Source organism: Crocodylus porosus, unplaced genomic scaffold, assembly GCF_001723895.1.
Source record: "Crocodylus porosus isolate Cpor-Errol unplaced genomic scaffold, CroPor_comp1, whole genome shotgun sequence".
Classification (NCBI taxonomy): Eukaryota; Metazoa; Chordata; order Crocodylia; family Crocodylidae; genus Crocodylus; species Crocodylus porosus.
Window position 1 is genome coordinate 102,655,762 of NW_017728947.1, and position 15,574 is coordinate 102,671,335.

The 15,574-nt window shown below is 44.7% G+C and overlaps 1 long non-coding RNA gene across 1 annotated transcript; it reads right to left on the bottom strand.

The window, feature by feature from the left end:
- Positions 1-1,300: 1,300 nt before the first annotated feature.
- On the bottom strand, positions 1,301-15,301 carry LOC109320628. Its single transcript, XR_002103829.1, has 3 exons — positions 15,029-15,301; positions 8,537-8,701; positions 1,301-2,030 (listed from the first exon to the last, which is right to left on the bottom strand). It is a non-coding gene; the product is annotated as an uncharacterized LOC109320628 (long non-coding RNA).
- Between the last annotated feature and the right edge of the window lie 273 nt (positions 15,302-15,574).

Sequence of the window (15,574 nt, forward strand, 5' to 3'; positions counted from 1 at the left end):
CTCTTGCAAAATCTACCTTTGCTTTAGAGTCATTTATAGGTAAAGAGAACGGCCTATAAAAATTTCTCTTGGATAAGTTAAGAGGCTTCCTATGGGAGTTTTCCCCAGGCTGAAAAATCACAGGGTCTGCTGCTGCTCTTAATCACATGAATATAGGCCTTCTATGAATAAAACCAGTGAAGGCCAGTCCAAATGGAGTTGAGCCCAAACAATTAAGCTGTAGCACAGGTTCAGCTCACTGGGGAGTCTCCCAGTAGATAATTTAGCTGCATTTTTAAATTATTGTATTAGCAAAGCTTTATGTGATTCTAAGTGAAAGTGCTTGGAGTATATTCAACCCCCCTAATTTACAATGGATTATTCTTTGATTTTTCTGGTCTCCCCTGACATTTAGTTTACACTTGCATCCATTGGTTACATTTCTGGAGAGTTGTTACAGTCTAGGCAATAGCTTTCTTAGAGGGATGACATAAGGGAGGTTGCTGAAAAAGGCACTTTCAATAAGTGTAGCTTTCAAACCAGTGACTGAAGAAAACCTCCGATGAGAGGTGCTAGAGCAGCACTAAGTATTATCACCAGTATTTGTGTGTACATGGGTGCAGATATAAAAAGAAAAATGAATCACTTGTTTGCTGCCTAGTAATGTGGGGACTGGTGTCGAGAAACAAAGGCATCCATACCTTCAAGCACTTAGGTACACTGAAATGGATGGGACTGCTCATCTAGTTAAACACTTGTTCAAAGTTTTTTTTAGATGATTCTCCATCCTGCAAGTTCTTCCATGTGTGCCTACACACAATCCCACTGATTTCAAAGGTACTTTGACACATGCAGGAAGTCTTCCCACACTGAGCAGCTTGCAGGTTAGGGCTGGAAAACTTGCCCTGAACTGAATGAGATGGTCAAAGAAGTTAGAGCATTAGAAACCAGCTTCCTTATTGGTTTTTTTAATGATTCAATTTTTGGTCAAGTTACAGCTTAAATCCAGGTGCTTTAGTGGGAGTTTTGAGGGCAAAAAGAAACCCAGAATAGTGCCCCAAAACTCTCCTCCGCAAGAACGGCTAGGTCTTTTTATGACATGATGTCTGTTGCACAAGGCTTTGAGCATGTCCCTTTGTGAACATTTACACCAAAGTCATTATCAGCTCCAGGATCTGCTTCACTGTCCTGCTCCATATGATATACATGTGATAGGTCATTTTTAGAAAACCCCTACAAACTTCTAGTTTTTAAGTCCTGAATTTAATAGCATTTCAGCTGCAGAAGGAAAAGAGGAGGTTTATCAGTATCCTTTATTAGTTTCACGTTACACTTTTTTCATTTGAAAACAACTTATTCTAATCTTCATGCCAGGTTAAAAGTAAACTCCTCACAGCTGAGACACAAGACAAGGCAGTTTATCTCTTAATGATGACCCAAGAGCATCCCCTAGTGTATATTTATGGTAACACTAAAGTACTCCATACCTCTTTCTCTAACAGTGTCTTTCTCATACAGTATAGAGCAAAGCCATTCATGAAAATCAGGTGCGGCTGACAGATGTCAGCTGATAAGAAAAGCAAATATAGATACAGACTGTGAATACTTATTCACATAAATAGTCGAGTTCGGTATAAGTTAATTGCACTGACAAGCAGTACTGACCCCATATGTGAGAGTTATGCTTTTCTGAACTATAGTTCACTAGGTTTAGTTGATCTTTAACCATTTAATAATTTCAAACAGGATCCAATGCAATGTGTGCATTAAGAACAGAAGACTGACCACAGACAAAACTCTTCTAAACTGAAGATAATATACTGTAAAAACCATAACTTGAATGTTGAAAAATCAGGAGTTTCACTAATTAGATATTCTGAGTTGACCGATTTCACGGTAGTTTAGTGTTGCCAATACATTTTCAGTGGGGTATTTTTTTCTGGAGTTCATTGAGAGCACATTTACACACCAGGAAGAGACAGCCGGTTGGCCCACGCAGGACGAATCCGTCTTGAGCATCAATAGGATTTACTCCCTCCGTTGTTAAATAGCTGTAACGCAAGTCAAGATTTATATAGTAACATACAACATAAATCCCTGTAAGCTTTAAGACAAATCTTCATCCCGTGAGCAAAGCCTGTATGAAAGGCTTAGCCCATTGAAACTGCAATAGCAGGTGTGGGTGTTTGAAGGGAGATGGATTGAATGCTCCATCCCATCCCATCCCAGAAATGTGGCACCCCTGAAGCGAGAGGAAGGTTGTTCCTATGGTCAGGATTCAGCAGACCTGCTTTTGCTCCTTGCCTGCAAAATTCAGGTAATCATATTAAGGCATGCTGAGATATTACAGTAATAGGAAGCCATGTAAGCGCCTTTGACATGCTGCTGGGCTAGTCCTAAGATGTGGGCAGAAGTCATGGCTGCATAGCCTTCCTCCATAGCCAGCCATGCAGCTTTGCCTAGTAGTTCTAGTTCCAGTCCCATCACTTACCCACTTGGGTGAGACACTTCCGCTCTTTGCGACTGCTCCCCCTCTCACCTTGCCGTTGTTTTGTGCGTTTAGACTACGAACTCTTTGCAAGGGGAACAGTCTGACTACATGCTGTGCAGTATCAAGCATGACAGGTTGGAGCCTGTATAGACTATAAATAATACTGGCAATGAACTGGAGTTGCCTCTGCTTTTCAAACGTGCTCTTCTGTGGTTGTTGCAGCTGCAGTTTGCAGAGTCGGTTCAGGGGCTCCATGTCGTGAGTAGGATGGAGGCCTTGCAGCTGAGAATGCAAAGGGTCCTGATCACAGCTCACATACAATTAAGTGCTGGGCCTAAGCAAGAGGCGAGGCTGACCAAGGGAACGGAGCCAAGCAGCAAGCAACCAGGGAGCAGTAAACAGGGGAGTTTGGGGTGGGAATTTAAAGGTGGAGTATTTTTTCCTTTGAAAGGAAGGAGGAGGGAGAAAAGTCAGTGGTGGTGAGGGACACCTAAAGAATTCCAGAGACACCTCAGATACTGGACCTAGAAGCTGCAGGGTCCATCACCTTGAGTGGGAATCTAGGCATGAAGTGGTAGCTCACTGAGTTCACGGAAGAGAAGATCAGACCCGAGATGCAGCTGGACTCAATGGCCACGTCCACGCATGGTGCAGATGTTTGGTTTTCCAGGGATACCTGTGTCACATATGCTCTGGTGCACAACAAGTTACCCCGGGGGCCATAGGGGATAGCACTGGGCTGGCCCCAGCAGCCTTACCTGGGGTCCTGGGGTCCTCCCAGGGCTGCGGCAGTGATGATTTTGCCACGCAGAGGCTGGCCAGCAGCCAGAGCACGGCTCCACGCAGCCCAGCTTCACTTTTGAGCCATGCGCACTGCCTGAATGTGCGCCACTCCTCTTTTTTTCTGTGCAGGTATCCAGGGGTCAAACCCCCGCCCCCCAAAAACCACCTGCCATGCTGCTCCCTTGCAGCACAGAGAACAAATGAATGTGAAGAATATGGTGCTACAGACATGTCTGTGGCACCACATACTGCACAGCCACGCTCATTGGACGTGACTAATGGTAGCGTTTGACTGGGGAGCTGAGGATGCAGTGCAGGAGAGGAGAGGAAATGTTGAACAGGGAGTTCAAGACTTGTAACCCTTTCTGAATGAAAGGAATCTAAAGGGCAGGCTCTGAGAAGGGTAGATCTGTGAAAGCACATGACTACGGGAATGAGGCAGGAGAAGATCAGTTAGTGAAGGAAAAAAACAGATCTCACTGTGAGGACCAGCACTGGAGAATCCAAAGAAGAAAGAGGCAGACACAAAAGGGCTGGCAAAAAAAAAAAAAAAAGAGAAGAGCCAGTCCCCCAGGAAGAGAGGAGATCATTCAAGGAAGACCACAACCAAAGGAGCAGTGGAGACATTAAATGACTGAGAGAGACCAGAGATTCACCCCTGCATCAGGAGGAGAAAGATCCTTTTGTCTTGGAAAGAAATATCAACAGTCTGGTCACAAAGATTGATCCAGAGAATGAAAAGATGTGCCATTTGCCATGATCAGGGAAACAACATGTGGACCTAAGACTGAAGAGATTTCTTTTGGGGTCAGGGAAGAAGCCACTGACCATCCCTCATAGGGGGAAAAACAACACTGTCAGGTCCCTATGGGACTGCATCAAGGGTGACCCCACTGGGCTGGGAAGACACTGGAGGAGTGGAGGCTCGGGTGATCTTCAGGTGCCTGGAGAATGGAGGATGAGACTGTGGTGAGATAATGCAAATAGTCAGTGGGTGGGTTAAGGACGGGTGCCGTGAGAGGTTTTGAGGATGGTAAGAGGATTCTTTCTGAAGGATGGTCTTTATCTGGGTACGGCAGGGCAGAAGACTTGAACGTGGTCTGCTGCAGTCAGCTCTCACCTGCCCACCTGATGTCCCAACAGCCTCGCTCTCACCCGCCACGCTTTTGACACTGTCAGTTGTTAAGGAGTAGTTCCTCAGTTTGGTTGGAGAGCCGTCTTAGGCACCCCTTTCTCTTTTCGCATCATTGGGCTGTTCTTGCTCAGACCCTCACAGCTCTTGGTCTCAATGAAACTTCCTCTGTCCATGCACCAACTTCCTACCTTGTCAGCCCCTCAGGCTCATCAGTCTCTCGCTCTTTCCTCTTGAGCCAGGCCAGCCCCTAGGCAGTCTCCCCTAGACTTGCTAGCCTCACATCATGAGCAGTCCATGCACTCTCCAGAGTGCCCACTGTGGCCTCCCAGCTCCTCTCACAGCTACCCCATGCTTCACAGCATAGGTTCCTCTTTACAAAAAACCGAAGCCAAACTCAACTCTCCCCTGGGTGTCTCTTCTCCAGGCACTCCCCAGGCTTTCCTCAATCCTACCAAGTTTCTCCCAGCTCCAGCCCTCCTTTGGACCTAATCACAATTAGAAGTCCAAAAAGTCCTATTGCTTTGGCTCTGTCACCAGGTTGCTCCTCTTCCTAGCACTGCCAGGGTCTACCTCTCCCCAGAGCTGGGTTTATATAGCCTCAGGGGCCACTGCGTTCAGCTGGCTCAGCCTGGCTTTAAAGTTGCAGCTCTCTCTTTTTCCTCCCATGCAGTCTCCTTCCTGTAATGGGGTTAGGAGCCTCCCATTACACTGGAGGAATAATTTTTGGGACTGAGGTTGTAATGACAGACTTGAACCAGGAAATGAAAGGGCAAAGTTGGACTAGGAAGTGTGTTCTAATACACAGGAGGAGGAAAAATTAGGTGAATGAGGATATATTGGTAATGAAAAAAATATCAGTGAAGTCTTAAGGATGTGAAAATGGAAATTACCACACCTAAAGGGAGACAAAACCCACCGAACTCAGTGCACTCATGTGACGGGGCCTGAATACTCCTCCTCTGAGACTTCTTAAAGAACTGGCCCATACAATCTCGGGTCCAGTAACAAGTGTGGTTTTTAACAAATCTATTGAACCAGGGTGGAGCTGAATGATTGCAGAACTGAAACGTGTGATCTAAGCCGTTAGTCTGTGTTTTCATTAGGGTGCAAGGCTGTAGACCAGCGGTTCCCAAACCTTGGGGTGCAACCCTAAATGGGGTCGCAAGATTAGTGGGTGGGGTCACGCTACAGGGATCTGGGTTTTCCGTTCACTGCAGAAAAACATGGAAAAATGAGGATTTTCTCTGTTATTGGAGAAAAAGGTCAAACTGGAAGCCAGAGTGGCTACAGCTAGTTGGAACACTTTGTAGAACATATAGAAACCCTTAAGAAATTGCATACAAAATGCGGGAAGAACAACTCAAAATCCATCCTCGAAATAATACAAACCAGGGAGATGTCACTAAATAGGGTTGGAACATTCAAATCCACTGCGCTAACTTTGCCACCTGATCTAACCATGCAGCTGACAGCACTAGTAGGTTGTTATACTATAAGGGAACCAGTGACAGACATATCTTTGAGTGGGTTCACAGTAGTGTACTGCTAACAGAGAAACATTGAGACCTAGGAAGACCAGGCTCCGGAGAGGAGTGGGATCTAGTGGGCACAGAGAGTTCCCTGTCACCAGTCATCCCCAGGCTCGATCCCTTCTGTCCCATCACTTCCACACTGTTCCTGTCTCTCCTGCATGGTAGGCTCCTTATCTCAGTCCCATTCTCCTTGTTCCACTTCCAGGCTCCTTGCACAACTAGTTCAAGTCAGTCAAACAGTTACGCTTGCAAAAACAGCAACTTTTCCTCTGACTTTGGTCTTTGAAATTGCAGAACTATTCTGGAGGAAAAAAATCAACCTGAGTCAGGCAGCTGGCCTGCAGCATTTCGGACCTAATGTTTGGCCTGGCAAAATTATAAGCAAATGAAAATAAGGGTCATCAAATGGGAAGGGCTGGGTAACCTTAATTATAGGCAACACTGAAAGCACTTCCTGTGACATATATTGAACCTAATCTTTCTCCACTTAATAGGCACTTAAGTGTGAACCTTGTCCACACTCAAGTCCCTGAAAAAGGGATATGGTCACACTTAGGTGCCTAAATCCACTGGATCCAGCCCAGAGTCCTTTTGTAGAAGAGTATTCTGTTACCAGTAAGCACTGCCACATGCCTTTCCTAATTTTGATCTTCTATTTTTATAGTCATTAGTGGTTAATCAGGCTGCGGGCATATATCAGCCACATAAGGTGAAACAATGCAAGAGTTTTCCAAATTCAGGAAACTAATGCAAATACACAAATGCAGGAAAGAGCTAAACGGGTGTTTGTTAGAACAAGCAGCTCACTGGGGACCAGATTGCCAGTTCTGAGCCATTACCTTATTTTCCTCTATAACTAGAGTAATTGTGTATGTCTCCTTGGCAAGCAGGTGCACATGTATGCTTGAATGTGGGCTTAGCTGTCTGACTTTGATGACTGGCCCCTGATTATGCAGTGTTAATCCTATCAATCAAGCCTAGTTTCCACTGATTAAATTAATTTTCATTTCTAATCATTCTGTATGACTGCAGATTATGATCTGATGGTAAAGGGGAAAACAGGTGTCTCTTACCCTATACCAATAAGCATCTTTAGCAGTTCATGGGGGGGGCACAGACACAAGACCAAATCAGGGTGAAGTAGAAGGAAGGCAGAGACTTCAGAACCACTGTTCCTCAGTAACTCCCTGTATCTATGCTCTTACCCCATGGTAAAAGAAAACTAATGGTGGCAGCTTAGCCCTAAGGGGAAGAGAGATACCAATTGTATGTGGCAGAAAGCATTGCAAGAGCTTTAAGGTTACAGGCTGCCTCACATAGATCAACTGGTGTGAATTATTTTCTCCCTGCAAATACATTTTTATTGATCAATGCTTGGTATAGAAGCAAAGCAGTTGTGTAACAATGGTGAGAGGACACACTTGATGGATGAACAAGCTTGTTTATCCACCCATAGGCAACAATTGATTAGAAACTGCAGAGACCGGCACCAGACTAGACACCAGAAAATTTACACCAACTGCTATTTGTAAGGATAAAAGGAAACAATCCATGTGCTCTCAACTGCTCTCTCACTCATTATTACCTGACAATTTCCTACCTCTCAGTAGCTAATTCAATGTTGGTGGGTGTTTATATTGGGCATTGATCCATCTGTTCTCCTAACTGTGCAGTGCCATGAGGGAAAGAAAGGCAAATCCTAACCCAATCCTGACCTCATTAATGTAGTGATCCAATAGACAGCTGTTGTCCTGGGGCACAATCTTGCACCATTTTATTAAGTCAGTGTGGGATTTGCTATTGATGTCAGTGAGGATAAAATCAGGCCAATAATCAGCCTACGGTATGATCTCAAGAGGCTTCAACCCCTTGTCTTTTTCTGGCTGGTGAAACGGCATCCACCACACGGTTTTTCAAGCATAGTGTTCGCTTCTCAAAAGTCTTTTGCCTTTCCCTGCAATGGCTCTAAGTACAACAGGTAACTGCTTTTCTCTGATGCTCCCTGTAGCCAGGCTTTCCCTGCCCCTCTCCATTCCTGGCTGATCTTTCTGCCTTTCCAGACCTGATGCTTCTGACCCTAGTCACACTTCCACCCCAGAAGTAGCTGTATTTCAGTGCTGGGAGGGGCCAGGAGTGAACCTGTTGCACTGAGTTTGTTGACAGGTTTGGCGATGCTGGAGGAAGGCTGGGTGGGGAGATCCTAACCTTCTCCAACCAACAGGCACCCTGGGCAACCACCTCCCAGTTTCCCAGGAGCTTTCCCCCTCTCCAATTTAGCAGGATGGGAAAGTGCAAGATGGTTGTGTCCCCCCTCCCCTCCCCCCAGCACCTGCTGACAGCCAGCACAATAATGAGCACATTGCAGGAGAGTCGGTGAAGCTTGTGAGATAAAAACAAAAAAAGCTTCTGTTTTATTCCCGTGTTGGGTTGTGGATCCTTGATTTCTGTTTTGCAGAAATCCTCCCTCTGAGGGGCCTCCTCCTGTCCACAAGTCCCCCCCTCTCTGCCATCCACACTTCTACCCATAACCTCCTCCTGTGGACCTTGGAAGACCAAAGGCTGCTCCTTCCTAGGACTTGGCAGGGCTTTCACTAGCTCTCAGTGGTGGTGACTAACCTTTTGTTTAAGCCTCTCTTTCCTTGCAGTCCTAGTATTGATAGTGCCTTCCAAATCTGCTGAGTGCTGCAGCAGTCCTGATGGGAAGCTTTCCAGCAGCCACGTCACAATGCAGGTGAGTCATTAGCACTGAGTACTGGGAAAGTGAAGCAATCGTCCAAAAGCCTTAAAGAAAGATGACCCACAATAAATCAACCCATAATTAATCTCTTAATAAAGCAGGTCATTTAGGTGAAATGCATCTGCAAAATTCGTAAGTAAATTTTGATATCCAGGAAACGCCATGGAGTCTGCCAGGGCTTACACTTAGTTAACAGAAGGTGGAATTTCAGTTCAGTATCTCTTATCCCCATAAGCCTGGTGATTTCTTGCTTTCCAACATGAGAGTGGGAACATGGACTGCCTATACACATGCTCAGGAATGGTGGTGGGGGTTGGGCATTATAATTGGAGTGGTTCCCAGACAGCTGCTCTAATTAAAATGGCTCACTGTCATGTGTATTAAGCCCCTGCACATTTCAAAATGGTCACAAGATGATTTATCTAAAGCTCATTTGATGAGGTTTAGGTAGAGCTGCCCCATAGCCATTTTGAAACATGCAGGGGCTTAATACTTGTGAATGTGGACGAGCATGTCTACAGGCACCCATGGAGCCTGCACATGTGCAAGTGCTGGCCTTGTACAATAAACCGGAGCTGCTGAGTTGCTCTGCCTTTACCACCATGCACCTCCCCCAGGCTTAGCTTTGCTCACCTGCTGGATCAGTTTAAGTAGCTTCTTTGGTGTGAGAGCTTTTATGCCTCTAACTCCTGCCTGCTGTCAAGAATGGAGCAAGGGATGGTGCCATTTGTAGACCTGCAAACCAAAACACAGCTGGCAGGTCTAATTTTAGGCCCAGGAGCCTTGAGTTTCTCTTTAAATAGCCAGGCCCCTAGATCAAACCCAACACCAAACACAGCAGTGTATTAGTCATGGATGTAGAGAGAGAAATCCTGGCCCCACTAATTTGAATGGGGCCAACTTTAACCCTGACATTTTCTGAATATTCCTTCCCATTACAGTATATCCCAGAAGAGAAACAAGTGATCTGCATAATCCTTTTTGTTTTTTCCACTTAGCACCTAAAGGATTAGTCAACTTTTGATCAAATTTATTGATCCAGAGACGAAAGTCATGCCATGATCCATGTTCTGTTTATTAACATGCAAGTGCTTTTTAGTTTTGGTTCGGTGAGTGAACTTCATCTTCGTGGTTCTCCCCCTACTTTTCCTCTTCCTTTTCATCATGATCTATTAGGGTGTGGACACCAGACATAAATACTACGGAGTAACTTACTATGGCTTCTACTCCATGGTAAATTTACTCTCTAGCAAATGGAGATCCTTATCCTACCGTTTCTCCGAAGCTGGTTGCCTGCACTAGGTGCTATTACAGCGCCCAGTCACCAGGTGGCCGGGGAGCTAGATTGCATTGAGCAAAGGGCTACCCCAGGTATAAAACTGAGGGAGTGGACACATGACGGGTACCCTGGTCTAACACACAAGGGTAAAGTGGCTTTTCACTTGGAAAGAGACCTTTGGCCCAGAGTGGAGTGATTTATGTTGGGGTACATCTCTGCATAAGGTCAATTTATACCACAGTAAGCAGGTCCTGTTCCCCCACCCATGGATTTTTTTTTTAAATCACCATTACTGGGCTATTGTGAAAGTGTATTCTCATTATTTTTCCCCCCCTTCCACTGCAAAGATGAACACTTTATATGAAAAAATAAAATGAAAACCGTGACTGCTGGAGCAAACTGGCGTCCAGTGAATGATCCTGATTTGTGTCAGTTTTGGATTAAGGCCAGAGGGGTGTTTTGTTATCCTTCTCCGCCTCGCTTTCTCCACCAAGCTAAAAGGAGAGAGAAAGGAAAACAATGAGGAATTCTGAGGGTAATCTGTCGGGGCTTGCAAACCTCATAATGTAATGGGATGAATATGTGTGTCTTTATTTCTCTTCAATGTTTCATTTTTCTGCTGGCCAGCAAGCCTTCAGAGCAGACACAGTACAAAGAAAGTCTGTTTGTACTAATGTACTGATCCAAATTTGCCTGATTTCCTAATCCACAACTTCAAATTCTAGTTCCTTGAATGCTGATGGGAGGTTTCAGTTTGGAATAAGCGGCTCCAACCCCTCTCCTATAGCTTTCATTTATAAAGAATCCAAAAGCAGAAGGGGCCCATTTTCTGGTTCAGATGTCTCCTAAAATTATATGAGAAGGCATTTTCAGAATTTGCAGGATTACGGTATCTGAAAGGTTGTGAGTGACTGCTCCTGCACAGTTTTTTAATTCATATTGTATGCGGGTAGCCTTTTACAAAACTGCAGGTCAGAGCATTAGTTCGCTCTTGTAGTCTGACCTCCTGGATCACCCATTTGTCCCTATCTTGAACTCGGTCATGTGTGCAACTAAAGCATATCTGCAAAAAGGCATCCAGTCTTGCCTTGAGCGTTCAAATGATGGAGAATGCATCACTTGGTAGTTTGTTCCGATGGTTACTCATTCTCACTAATGACATTTGTGCCTAATTGCTCATTTAGATGCATTTGGCTTCAGCTACTAGCCATTAGTTTTGGCGAGACCTTTCTCCTCTCCATTCTAGAGCCCTTTCATCCTCCTTAATCTTCTAAGAAATTCTCTGGAAGTCACTTTCTGCAGGCCTCCAGTCATCTTGTGGATCTTTTGCACCTTCTCCAGCTTTTCAAGTCTATTGGTCAGCCTTTCCAACAAAGTTGCCTTCCCACTCACTACTCTCTTGTTCATTCTTCCAAGGATCAATATTAACCCTTTCTTGTCATAGCACTGAACCAGTAACTCATGTTGAGCTATTTACCTATTATGACCCTATTGGCACTTACAGAGTTGCTGCTTTCCAGCATACTGTCACCAGTTCTGGAGATGTAGGGGCATGTGACTAGGACTGAGCTATATTAAAACAGTTTCTTTGAACAGATCCAGTTTACCAAGCACTTTGGATAGTTCTGCCTGCCTGCCCTATCCACAACGTTATCGGTCATTCTGCCATTCTCTGTGGCACCCTGAATGATCAGTACTGATTTGACATGCATTTCTAGGTCACTCATAAAAAAATATTGATTGGGATCAGCCTAGCAACGAACCCCACTAGACATACCCCTTTTTAATGATGGTTCCTTTTTGAGATCTGTCAGGCACTTAATTCATTCAACATGTGCTGTGCCAATGTTTTAGAGAACTAATTTATAAGGAGAATGTTGTACAGTCCTAAGTCAATGCCTTGGAAGAGCCTATGACTATTATCCACCCGGTCACCTTTATTAACCAAACTAGCAATCTCATTAAAGGATGAAATCGGGTTTCTTTGTCAAGTCCCATTTTCCAGACAGCTACACTAGCGGGTATTAGTTATACACCCATTCTGCAAGGGTTTGGTTTTTTTGTTTTTTAATCTGTTGCATTCCATGTTAGCTTTTTGTATTGTTTCCAGAACTGAAGTTCTGGAAAGATTCACTAAAGAAACCAATGTCAGTGGTAACAGATCACCTTGCTAAACTCTCTTACCCACACATGTTGACGGAAAAATCTTTATAGATAGTGGTTGCTGTTTAACACCCTCTTTAGTGACTGTTGGACTAGAAAGCACCTCATCATCTTCATGCAGTCTGAATACATCCTTCTGCCTCTTTCCAGAATCAAAATAGAAATATTTGTTGATGTAGCTGTTATCTGTGTTTTCTATGTTGTTGTTAATCATTTGCAAGATGGAAATCCTAAAATGCTTCTGTGCTGCCAGTGCTTTTGAACTGGATCCTAGTTCAAATATAAGCCACATCCAAATGTCAAATCATTGTCCTAGCTCTATTTAAAATATTTGTGACCTATTTAGGACTGGATATTTCAAGAGAGCAGCAATCTGAAACTCTCAGTGAAAGCACAAAGGACCTGAGAGATTGGATTCTGCTTCTAATGAGATTCCTGGCATCTTTGTTATTCAGGTTCAAAACTGACTTAAAAGAGTGAACTGGGCAAATGATTAATACATCACATGATCCTATTGATTCTCTTAAAATTAAAAATGGCTGAGATTCAAGTTTTAAAGTAGCCTGCAAAGCATACATGTTACTTTAAAAAAACTGTGACATTTCCTAAAAATTTTTATAATAGTGTATTATTTATTCGTAGAAGCTCTAAAGAAGACATCTAGCCATATGTTCTAACCAAGTTAATGCCCAAGTTTAACTAAAAGGCTTAACTAGAAGATATAAAGGCACAACAGCTTCACTGGAAAACTTTTTTAATGGATGTAATGCAGGAGTAAAGAAACCACATCACTAGGTCCTTGCCAAATAAACTTCAACAACAGTGTAGACTAATGAGCACTTTCTGTGGCTCTGACCTTGCAATCAGATGCCTGAAGGTGAAAGGGGGGAGTCTGCCCACTGGGATGATATGGACATGGAGACTTCTGAAACACTTCTTTTTGACTATAAAGTCTCTGACTTGCATTTAGTATAGTTTGTACAACGCCCAGCACAGAAGGCCTCTGCTTTGCCTGAGGCCTGTCTAACTGTACTAGTAATAGGGGTTGAGTATTTGACCAATCAAATAAAGTTCAGTCAATTGACTAATTGGTCAAAAATTGTAATAAATAAATTAATACATACTAATAGGTCCAAATAATACATAGAAAAAGCACACATTTTCCATTAAGGAATGTGTCAACAAGCAATAAAGTCTTATGTCTACCAAAAAATGTAGGTTTTGTTTTGGTTGGTTGGTTTTTTTTAATTGCTATAATCTTTAACTGGTCAAAAAATATGAAGTCAATTGACAATATCTTACCCACCAATTGACTGGCTTGTGGAGCAGGCTTACCTTTTTGGGGCTTGGGTTAGTTCTAGACTTGGGTCTGCTGTTTGATTTGTGGAGCCCATCCACCAATCCGGAGGCAGCAAAAGGGAAGCAAGGCCATGCCCTTTTCCGAAGGGAGGGGGCAAGGAGCTGCTGGACCTGAATCTCAACTGTGACAGCCAGGTCCAGAGACCTTTGGAGGGGGAGCCCCTGAAGAGTATAAAAGGGGAGTGTACTTGGCACACTGGGGGGAGAGACGATGAGGGATAGCGAGGAGCTCTGGAGACAGCCATCTTCAGGACCCCGCCTGAGCTTCAGCGGTACGCGAATCGGCACGTGGTGATCAGGCTCTAGGAGCCACTCGAAGAGGCTTAAGCCTGCGAACCTGGCAAGCAGTTGGGTAGTCGGTAGGCAGATCAGCACATGGAGAATCCACCCTGCTCCCGGCTGCTCAGGCTTCACTCAGTGCGCGGGTCGGCACATGGAGAACCCGCCTTAGGAGCAGCTCATGACTGCTCAAGTTAGCCCTGGCCCTGGGCCGAGTGACCTGAGCCCGCCGTGTGGCTCTGCCTTTAAAAGAGCCCTGGTGACCAGAGCAGGGCCTGGGAAAGGGGAGCTGGAGCCTGATGAGAGAGAGAGAAAACCCTGGGCTCCCAGTGCGGGGCACCGGGCCATCAGGGACAGCCAAAGGTGCCGCTGGAGGAGGCTCTTGTGGGATCAGCCACCAGGGGACGAGCCTTGGCTGCTTCAGAGAGGAAGTATGAGTTGCTGAGGAAGCAGGGGGCATGGGAGAGGAGGGTCCGTCACCTGCACCCTCCATTGCGGCAGGGGTGTGTCCACATCCCAGGGCCCTGCAGGGGAGAGGCTCCAGGGAACCCCCTCGGGGGAGGGGGGGTGCTGTGTGCACTCCCTATTTTGGTGATTGTTGTTGTGTTAAGGTATGGGTATTCTTTAAGGGAGTTTATATAGTGTCTTAATGCATTAATGTGTATATTTGTATTGTTACTTGGTAGGTTTAAGGGAACATTTCTGATTAACCTATTTGGGTTATATAAGTTGCTTCCCCATATGTGTTTATCGTGTTGTACCCTTAACTATCTTGTTTAATGTGTTAATTATAATTATTACATATGTTGTAAATTCTCCGGTTTATGGAGATTGTGGGATATTATATGTAGTGTCATGATAAGCTTTATTGTAAATATTTCATGTTTGATCTTAAGTATATGTATTTATTATAGTAATAAATAGTATATAGTTAAGCACTTGGTCTCTGCCTGGCTCTGTAGAGAGGAGAGGGAACTCCTCTAGTAGCCGGCCCCTCCACCAGCACCCTGCCTGACTCCCATCACTGTCATTGGAAGACAGGGCACACTCTCCTGGGTGTACCCAGGCTACACTTGCTAACCCTACCAATAATAATAAGGTATCATATCCATGTTTTCTCTCTTTTTCCTTTTCTCCAAAGAGGAAACTTAAAAGGATATTTTTAAGAAACTGCTAGTGAAATAGCCTTCATGTCCTAAAAGCAAGACATTCCATCACTTGCACAGTTACTTTGTTCTTTCTTATGTACAGGCAAAAGAAATAATATATTGTTAACTGAATTTTCACTTACCCTCATAAAGGTCCCATCACTGACTGACATACATAGTCAGGCTGCCTTTTGCTTGTTCTTCTGGCCCTCTGAATCTAATGCTGCTGGTTGCCCGTTGGACAAGAGTCTACCCAACTGATGCAGTAGCCAGATGTTTAGAGCACCCTCCTAAGAAGTGGGAGATTTAGGTTTGAATCACCTCAGGCTGAACACAGCCTCAAACCCAGCTTCCCCCACCTATTCCAGTGCTGTAACCCCACAGACTGTTCTGCAAGAAGTGTTCGGTATTGCTACCCGCACAGCTGTTTGAGAGTTACCATGGGGTGCCGTGTGCTGTACTTCATGCTACTGATGCTCTGTGGGCACCTGTAGCTGGAGGACTTAGGCAGGGTTTAGGCATCTCCCAGCATGAAGATGGAGAGTGATGCTGCACAGGCAGGTGTTGGCATCTAGGTGCTTGAATTGGATCACTTCTGAGCATGCATGCAAACCTAAGTGTAGGGATCTTTTCAGGACAAAATGGAGGCTTCTCATGAAACCAGATGGCTATGCAGTTCTGCAGCTGTG